Source organism: Lucilia cuprina, chromosome 3, assembly GCF_022045245.1.
Source record: "Lucilia cuprina isolate Lc7/37 chromosome 3, ASM2204524v1, whole genome shotgun sequence".
In the NCBI taxonomy this organism is placed as follows: Eukaryota; Metazoa; Arthropoda; class Insecta; order Diptera; family Calliphoridae; genus Lucilia; species Lucilia cuprina.
In genome coordinates this window covers 25,330,664-25,339,574 of record NC_060951.1, presented here as the reverse complement: position 1 = coordinate 25,339,574, position 8,911 = coordinate 25,330,664, and positions in this window count along the sequence as shown.

Sequence of the window (8,911 nt, the reverse complement as noted above, 5' to 3'; positions counted from 1 at the left end):
CCGACAGGGGAGTGTGACCCTTTGGTGGCGCAGTTATCAGATATTCCATTTTCACCTAGGTCACCCAGTGCATGCGGATATGTTCTCGTTGTTAAACGCACCCTCAATGTCTAAGAAACTAAGAAAGATGCAATAACATATTATTTTATGTCAAGTGCATTATCTGTTCCTGACATGGATGTCGACCTATGTTTTTAATAAAAACTATGGCAGACTGATCGGCCAATATTCATTGGCGGTACTATGGTTTACATTTCCCGCTTTTACGATAAATACCACATTATTGAAGTAAACACTTACCTGTCATTAATATTGGAGCTCCCTACAGAGTATGATGGGCATTAGCATCATATCCTACGACAAGATCCGATCACATGCCGTTGTATTACAACGGCATGTGAATACGGATTGTCTTCGTTGTAAGGCATGCACACCTCGAAATCAGAGAAGGGATTTTGAATCAATTTTGACCCAGATATTCTTACTTCTCCCTTATTCCACGTCCGTACGTCTCATGTTTAATTGTTATTATGGATTTGTCCTCCAGAATAGGTCAGTGTCTTTTCATACCACACGTATGAAAAGACACTGACGCTCCTCCGGAGTCAGATGCACCCTGGATTTTTGCTTTGACCAAAATATTCGTACTGACAGAACAAGATTGTACCTTCAACCCTCAAGAATATATATACTTTATAGGGTCGGAAAATTATATTATAGAAATTACAAACGGAATGACAAACTTATATATACCCTTCTCACGAAAGTGAAGGGTATAATAAAATACATGTTTGGTTTGCTACTACTGCTGCTGTTGTTGTGGTCAACAACAAATACCCATTTTTGGTAACACAATTTTTATTGCTGCTAAATTGTACGCAATCGATTACATGGTAAAGATTCTTTTACTTTTTATTCCTCTTTCAATTTCCTTGGTTGAGTGTGTGATTTTATTATTGTTTGTTTTTTGGGGTTTTGGTTCAATTATTTATATCAATGTATGTTTGTGTTTGCAAATATTTGCGAAATTGAAGATTTTTAGTTTAGCTTTTTTTTAAGAAAAATTAAACAATTTGCCATATTCGTTAGGGAAATAACTAAAATTACTTATTGAGTCAAATGAATTTTATCAAACAATTAATCAGTTCACAACTAAATACATGTTATAACTGTTGGATACATGAATAATATCTGGGTGTGATTAGATCATCAAATAAACACAGAAAAATATATTTTTCACTCGAAATTCACTTAAAATTACCATTCCGTAGAAGTCTTATCGATTTCGAGAAAAGAGATTCCTAGTTCTATATGTTGTCAGAATGGTCCAGATCAGTGGTGATATTCTACAAGTGGTGATATTTGACCATCTCAGATCGGTCTCACTCAAAGCCCATTAATATATAAATTATGATAGGGCCGACAGGGGAGTGTGACCCTTTGGTGGCGCAGTTATCAGATATTCCATTTTCACCTAGGTCACCCAGTGCATGCGGATATGTTCTCGTTGTTAAACGCACCCTCAATGTCTAAGAAACTAAGAAAGATGCAATAACATATTATTTTATGTCAAGTGCATTATCTGTTCCTGACATGGATGTCGACCTATGTTTTTAATAAAAACTATGGCAGACTGATCGGCCAATATTCATTGGCGGTACTATGGTTTACATTTCCCGCTTTTACGATAAATACCACATTATTGAAGTAAACACTTACCTGTCATTAATATTGGAGCTCCCTACAGAGTATGATGGGCATTAGCATCATATCCTACGACAAGATCCGATCACATGCCGTTGTATTACAACGGCATGTGAATACGGATTGTCTTCGTTGTAAGGCATGCACACCTCGAAATCAGAGAAGGGATTTTGAATCAATTTTGACCCAGATATTCTTACTTCTCCCTTATTCCACGTGCGTCCGTACCATGTTAATTGTTATTATGGATTTGTCCTCCAGAATAGGTCAGTGTCTTTTCATACCACACGTATGAAAAGACACTGACGCTCCTCCGGAGTCAGATGCACCCTGGATTTTTGCTTTGACCAAAATATTCGTACTGACAGAACAAGATTGTACCTTCAACCCATCCTTAATATAGGGAACAGATACTAGAGGGTTACGGTTATGTTGCCTAGGTAACCCAAACAACAGTCCAGGACCGAAATCAAAAAAAGGGAGGATTTGGTAGCCGCCATAACTATCTATCTATCTATCTATCTATCTATCTATCTATCTATCTATCTATCTATCTATCTATCTATCTATCTATCTATCTATCTATCTATCTATCTATCTATCTATCTATCTATCTATCTATCTATCTATCTATCTATCTATCTATCTATCTATCTATTTATCTATCTATCTTTGATTTTAATTCTACTTCAATTTCATTAGTAGGAACGTTTGTTCCTATGTTTCAAATACATAGACGAATATAGTTCCACAATTTCTATTATATACACTAATCGTCTAAGTATTTGTCGATTTAGCGCTGTTCATCAGCATGTACGTTTTCTTTAAAACGAAATATGTTTGTATTTAAACATTTAAATTGAATCAATCCACTTAAGTTTCTCTCAATTAAATTTTCTCAAAAATTTCCCAACCTTCATCTCAAAATTAAAATTCTTAATTAAAACATCATTTCAATTCATCAAATTCACATCATGTATAAGATACTCCTTTTTAAATCAAAAAAAAATAAAATTAAAACAAAATTTTTACTTGGAAATGAAGAGAAAATATAAAGTTTTTAAAGAATTTTTCCAGAAAAACTTACAACAACGACAGGAGCAACAAGATGAAGTTAGTAGTAGAGATTTTCTTTCATGTAAATTGTGGTTTATTATCCATGATATAGATGGTTTCATTTAAATGTATGTGCATCATACATACACATTAGCAAACATTTACACATACATACGTAAGCATTCACATCAGATGACAAACATTGAGAGACAAGTAGATTCCATTACACATTTTGCTCACATGCATTCAAAGTTTCTTGAATAAATGTTTGTAATTGTACTAAAACACATATAGAGATACATATATGAGGGTAGTATGAACATTTTTTTAAATCATAAAAGAAATTAACATTTTTTGATCTTAATATAGGTTTTATTCATCCATCCATCTCTATGTAGAACATCATCATCCAACTTATTTTTATCATGATCTCTAAAATAGTTTGGAAACCGTTAAATGTTGTGTAACTCGTCTAAATGATGCTGGTTTTTGAATGACTTTTAAGGAGATTCTCCTATACACATACTAGCTTGTATATGTATGTATATATTGGTATATCACAGAAAGGTTAACAAATTTTCGCCATCATGCAATTGTACAATTTTCTCTACTCCATAACACAACAGCAGCAAAAAAATGAGTATAAACAGTAAAAAAGAATCATCATTTGTTTTTAGACGGAAATTGTTTTTTTTTTTCTATTGGAGTAAAAAAAAAACATAGATGACAAAAAACATTCTTGCACATTCTTTCCATGACAGTGATGATGAAGAAAACGAAAAATAACAGGCTGTAAAAGAAGATAGAAAAAACAACTAAAACGAAAATATCACCCAAGCACAACTCTGTTAATGGAGAGAATTTAGATTCGCTTGGCTTTTTCCCAATGTTCTTTTTTTTGGTAACAAATTGTCACAAACTGCAAAACGAGACGACGACTAGGACATACTAGTGAGATGTGACGAAATAAAGACAACGTTAGACATACTAAAATATAATACATTTTTCTTGTAAAATAAATGGAACTTTTTAGAAGACTTTAAGATACTCTATAAGGAAGGTTGTATGTTTATATAGGAACACCTTAAAATAGTTATTAATTTGCTAAACACGAGCCAAAAATATATATTTTTTGGAAATGGCTCCCTACCAGCGATTTAAACCCCTGATCTTTGTATAAAAATATCTCCAATTTTTTTTAGAGTTTAGAAAGGGTATAGGATACCTCCTTATTAAACTCGCAAAGGAACTTCAGCATCAACATAAATATGTCACTTTATTACACCCCTTCGGGCATGTTTCCTTGATGCTAGATCTTTCTTGGTGTATTGTAATCCGGGGATAAAGAGGTGTTGCCAGTACCTCTAGTCTGCCGAGACTATAAACTGTTAATTTACTTTTCGGCTAGTCCTTGGTATGATTTGACATGGGGTCTAACCAGAGAACTACATAATCTGGTACTGCGGGTGGCCAGTTGCTCACAGGATTATTTCCTGGCTGGTCAGTTGGTTGAGGTTCCTTCGGAATCTACGTAATGGCCGTTGTTTTAAACCCAATTTTGCGGGAAAAGTTAGTGGCGGTTAAAGGAATAATGAAAGGTAATGTCAATATTTTGGGAAAAGTTAGGTGCTGTTGTCGAAGGCTTATTTGATGGATTTGTGCTTTTGTCTAACGGTTACGTCCCTACGTTGCCGACTCAACAGAGGCCTTTCAATCTGCTTGGTTGTAAACGGAAATGATGTTTTACATTCGGAAGTTAAGAAACCTCTGCAATTTCGAAAGTGGTGTAGAGTTGTGATATGTCCGAGACAGGAATGCTGTGAAGATTGCGAACTTGGTTTGCGTTTTTGTGTCAGATGATGACGACAAAATCAATGGTGCCGTTGATTTGAGTCACTGTTATTGGCAATATTAAGTAACAGAAGTCTTCGTCCACTTCCGTTTATCCCAGAGGAGTTTCTGAGGTATACAAGTGTTACACCTTAATTGCATAGGTATATAGTGCAAACTATGCAGAACCGTGGTTCGAGATTGATATAGATTCCGACAAGGAAGGTGTTGCGGAAGGTGTTTTTAAAAATTGTGCAGTTGTTGCAGTAGCTTACAGCCCTAACCCGAGAGAACCGGCCTTCAGTTGAATGATTGGTTCTGCCTACGTTAATTTTCAACAGACTTTATGTATTTACTTCTGAGAAATAAGAAATCAACAGGATTAATATGCTGAATCATGGTCGGACCTTTCCCTTCTATAGGGTGTTTGTATACAAGACTAACAAACATTTTTTTACTTAAAATAACTAAACATTTTCCAAAAGACAGTTATCAACAGCCAACCTTCGTGCATTATCCCATAAACTACAGGCTGGATGATTGTAACTTATACATTGCAACAATTTAAACACGTACACATTCACACGCTCACACATACATACCGTCGTGGTATAATGTAGTTGTGATACATGATGGTGTTTCTGTTGCAGCTACTGATTTTGCTGTTGCTGCATCTAAAAAAAATGTTTAAATGTGATGCGTTGTAATTCGTTGTATTTTCTATGTATAAAAATGTTTGTGTATCCCTATAATTTCTTTTTGCCTTTTTTTGTTTTCTCATTTCAAAACGTTAAAAAATAAAGAAACAAATGCAAAAAATTCCTGTATACAATATTGTTGCACTGCGACATGTCTGCCAACATGAAATAAAGAGCTAAAAAGAAATACGTCTGAGTAGAGCGGGCAGATGAAAAAAAAAATGGGAAAATGTAGTAAAACAACAAAAAATTAAGAAATGAAAAAAGAAAAACATCAACTCAAATGTTAACGTTGTGGAAACCACAAATTATTACACGCGAATGCATTTTAGTTACATTTCATACTTGTTCTAACGCATACATACACTTTCAAACATACTCGACAAATATTCATACACACAATATATTTTCATTTATTTTTACAGCATACTTTTAGGAGTTTTTATGTTTTACAAGGTGCTGAGTTAAATTAAACAAACAAAAAACGCTGTGCAAAAAAAGTAAGAAATAAATAGAGAACAACAAGAGACCATCAAACAAACCAACAAACATAAGTCTTAATCATGGCTGTGAAGAATGTCTGTTACGGCCTGTTAAAGTGATGATTTATGGTGGCCCATATGATGGGTGAAATTAAAATATATTACTGAGTTTAGCTTTTCAAATGGGTTTTGCTTTCATAAGCCGTGAAAAATATGTCATTTCAAATATTTATAATATTGTCAAAGACATACGGGAGTATAGGTAGGGTATAATCTTCGATGTTTAAAGTAAGACTTAAACATAGACTGCAAACATCCGATAACTTTTGAATGTTACAATAACCTTAAAAAGAATATTTCCCAATTTTAGGCGATATGGTGAATCCAGTGATTTTCGATAGATATACATAACAAATTTGAATATATTCGCAAGTGAAAAATTTTGAAAGATGGTGTCTTGTACCTGGCATATTAAACAAATTGTCTTTGCTGTTGGTAACAATTTTCTTAGAGATACCCTATATCTTATTTTCTTAAACGACCTTATATATCAAACTTCAAATACGAAATATCTACTCTTTTGCCGATGATAGCAATATCTATCAATATTTGTGACTGGGTCAATGAGACTGAACGAATCGCTTAAACGCGACTTGATAAAAATCTCTGTCGTGTTAATAGAGTCGATTTTAGTATTTTATTATTTGTTAATATTGCAATGGAATATTCCTCTCAAATAAATCAGCTTGTTTCCGATATCCGTAAATTTTTCGAAACCCATATTTATAACCATATAATTCCCATTTCTGATCAACAGGACAGTGGATCGTGCAAAACATTACAGGGAAAGTTCATTCTTCAAACAATTGAATTCGAAATTCGATCAGAGGCAAATTATTGTAATTTTATGAAAGTGTTTCGTTCAATGGCAGAATTTTAGTTCGATGTAATAATGTTGTGATTACGTTGTTATTTGGAGATTTAAAAAGTTGAAATAATTACTATCTACGTTATTTTTATAACCATACGGCAAATTTGGTACATGGCCAAATTGCTTAAGTTCTCAAACTATTCTCTCTTTGACAAAATCATCAATTCCGTTGACAATCTATGTTGATCTAAACACCTAATAGGAGGATCTAAATAGGAATTCATCAAAAAAACTTAGGACTCTTTCCTATTCATAGAGAACACACACACGAACAGAGTAAACCCTGAAACATACCCGGAAAAGAAAGGAAAAATCAATGGTATCACTTGTATAAAGTAAATACGGGTTATCAATAGGTTTGAACTGCATCGCGCTTCATTCATTCCGTATTTTATACACTTGATAGCAGCTCATTTCTAACGCTTAGTCCCACTTCTATTGTTGTGCACCGAACAAATCGAGAATTATAGACGTCAAATAATTCCTAGGAAAGACAGATGATACATTTGATCATCAGCAGTTCATAGTTCCGGCAGACTGGAGGTATTTTTATCACCCTTTTTTCCCCTAGCATTGCAATAATACACAGATGACAGCTCAGTGAAGATAACATGCCTCTGAAGAGAAATTACAAGGACCTCTTATTTGGTGACGTTGTGTACGTTTTACTGATGTTATATGCGGGTTTAAGTCTTCAAGAGGTGCATGGGATTCAGTAGGATCTCATATCACTTACCGTCATCGTTCCTGTGATTTATTCCTAATATGTTCATACTTGAGTACTTCAGAATTGGAGAGCCGATTGTATATATGTTACTTGACAGTGAGTACTACAACGAACAAATCAACAAAAGGCACAGGTTCGAATTTTGTGTAAACTCCCTATCTGTAAGTAGTTATTACTAAGTCAGTGTGCTAAATACTTACATTCAATGTCATCACCGTATTAAATCAATGGGTTATAATGCTATGAACTAATAGTGAAAAGCAGATTTTTTAGCTTTTTCAAATTTCTTCGTGCCCTTTAATGTTAGCGCCTATTGTTACTCTCGTTACCATTATGTTGATGTTTATACATCATGCCACAATATTTTTAATTAAATTAAAATAAAAGTGGACTCGTACATTCTCTACAGAAATAATAATAAAAATACAAACTTGTGTTCATAATTAAATTTATTATGATTAAATAGTGAGACGATTTAAAATTAAATTAGTTTACGTCACTACTTCAATGAGATTCCATTTTATAGTTCACAGCAGACAAGTGATCTTATCTACTCTAGTACATAGTACTGATGTGTCGCTTATAGATTTGCTGAATAACATCTTCCCACTTTTTTTCTTTCTGTTTTTGCTTCATCATGGTCGTAGACGTCGTCATTTTCATGTGCACTTTTTTTTAATAGATTGTATGAAGCAGAGTTATTGTCTGGGTTCGTTAACCCCATAAATATGTTACAATTTTATAATCAATAAAATGTATATTAGAATCTATTGCTTTTTGCATGTAACGAGTATATAAACTCTACTTACTTACTACATTGACATTGTAACTTCGTTCGTCTAACTGACTGACTAACTCATTGGGTGCCTTCTTCATCTATAAACTGTCTATCGTTAAAACAAAAAAGTAAAAGAAACTATGTATCGAACAGATACGTAGATACACATGGGTAATAGTTTCATGTTACTAGAGTACAATATTATCATCTCCTATTCCAAGTGTTAGTGTGTGAGTTTGTGCATCTGTGTTTGTATCTATGTATGTAAGTTTTAGTTTAATATTCTATGGAATTTTGCTGCTGTTTTTCTTATTACTATTCATACATATATATACTCTGTGAAAATGTGTCATATGAGATGATAGTTCATTTTTATATTATTTTTATTTTGTTTTTTTTTATTTGTTGTTGATTTTATTTCATATTTTTTGTTTTCTCTCCATGATTATCCTTATCAATGAAATTTTTTGTGACGTATTATCATGTATTTATAGTCTCTTATTTTATTTGATTTAATAGTGTTTGCCACATGCTTTTTTCGGAAGCACTTGTCAATTAAATTTGAAGTGTGAATAAGTGATTAAGGTTACCAGATGTAGTAAGGAGTGAGATCGAAAAATTCTTAACACACGTTTTTCATTACATTTTTCAACCAAAGTATTATTTGATTTTTTTTTTTTGATCAAGTTACCTTTGAAAAACATG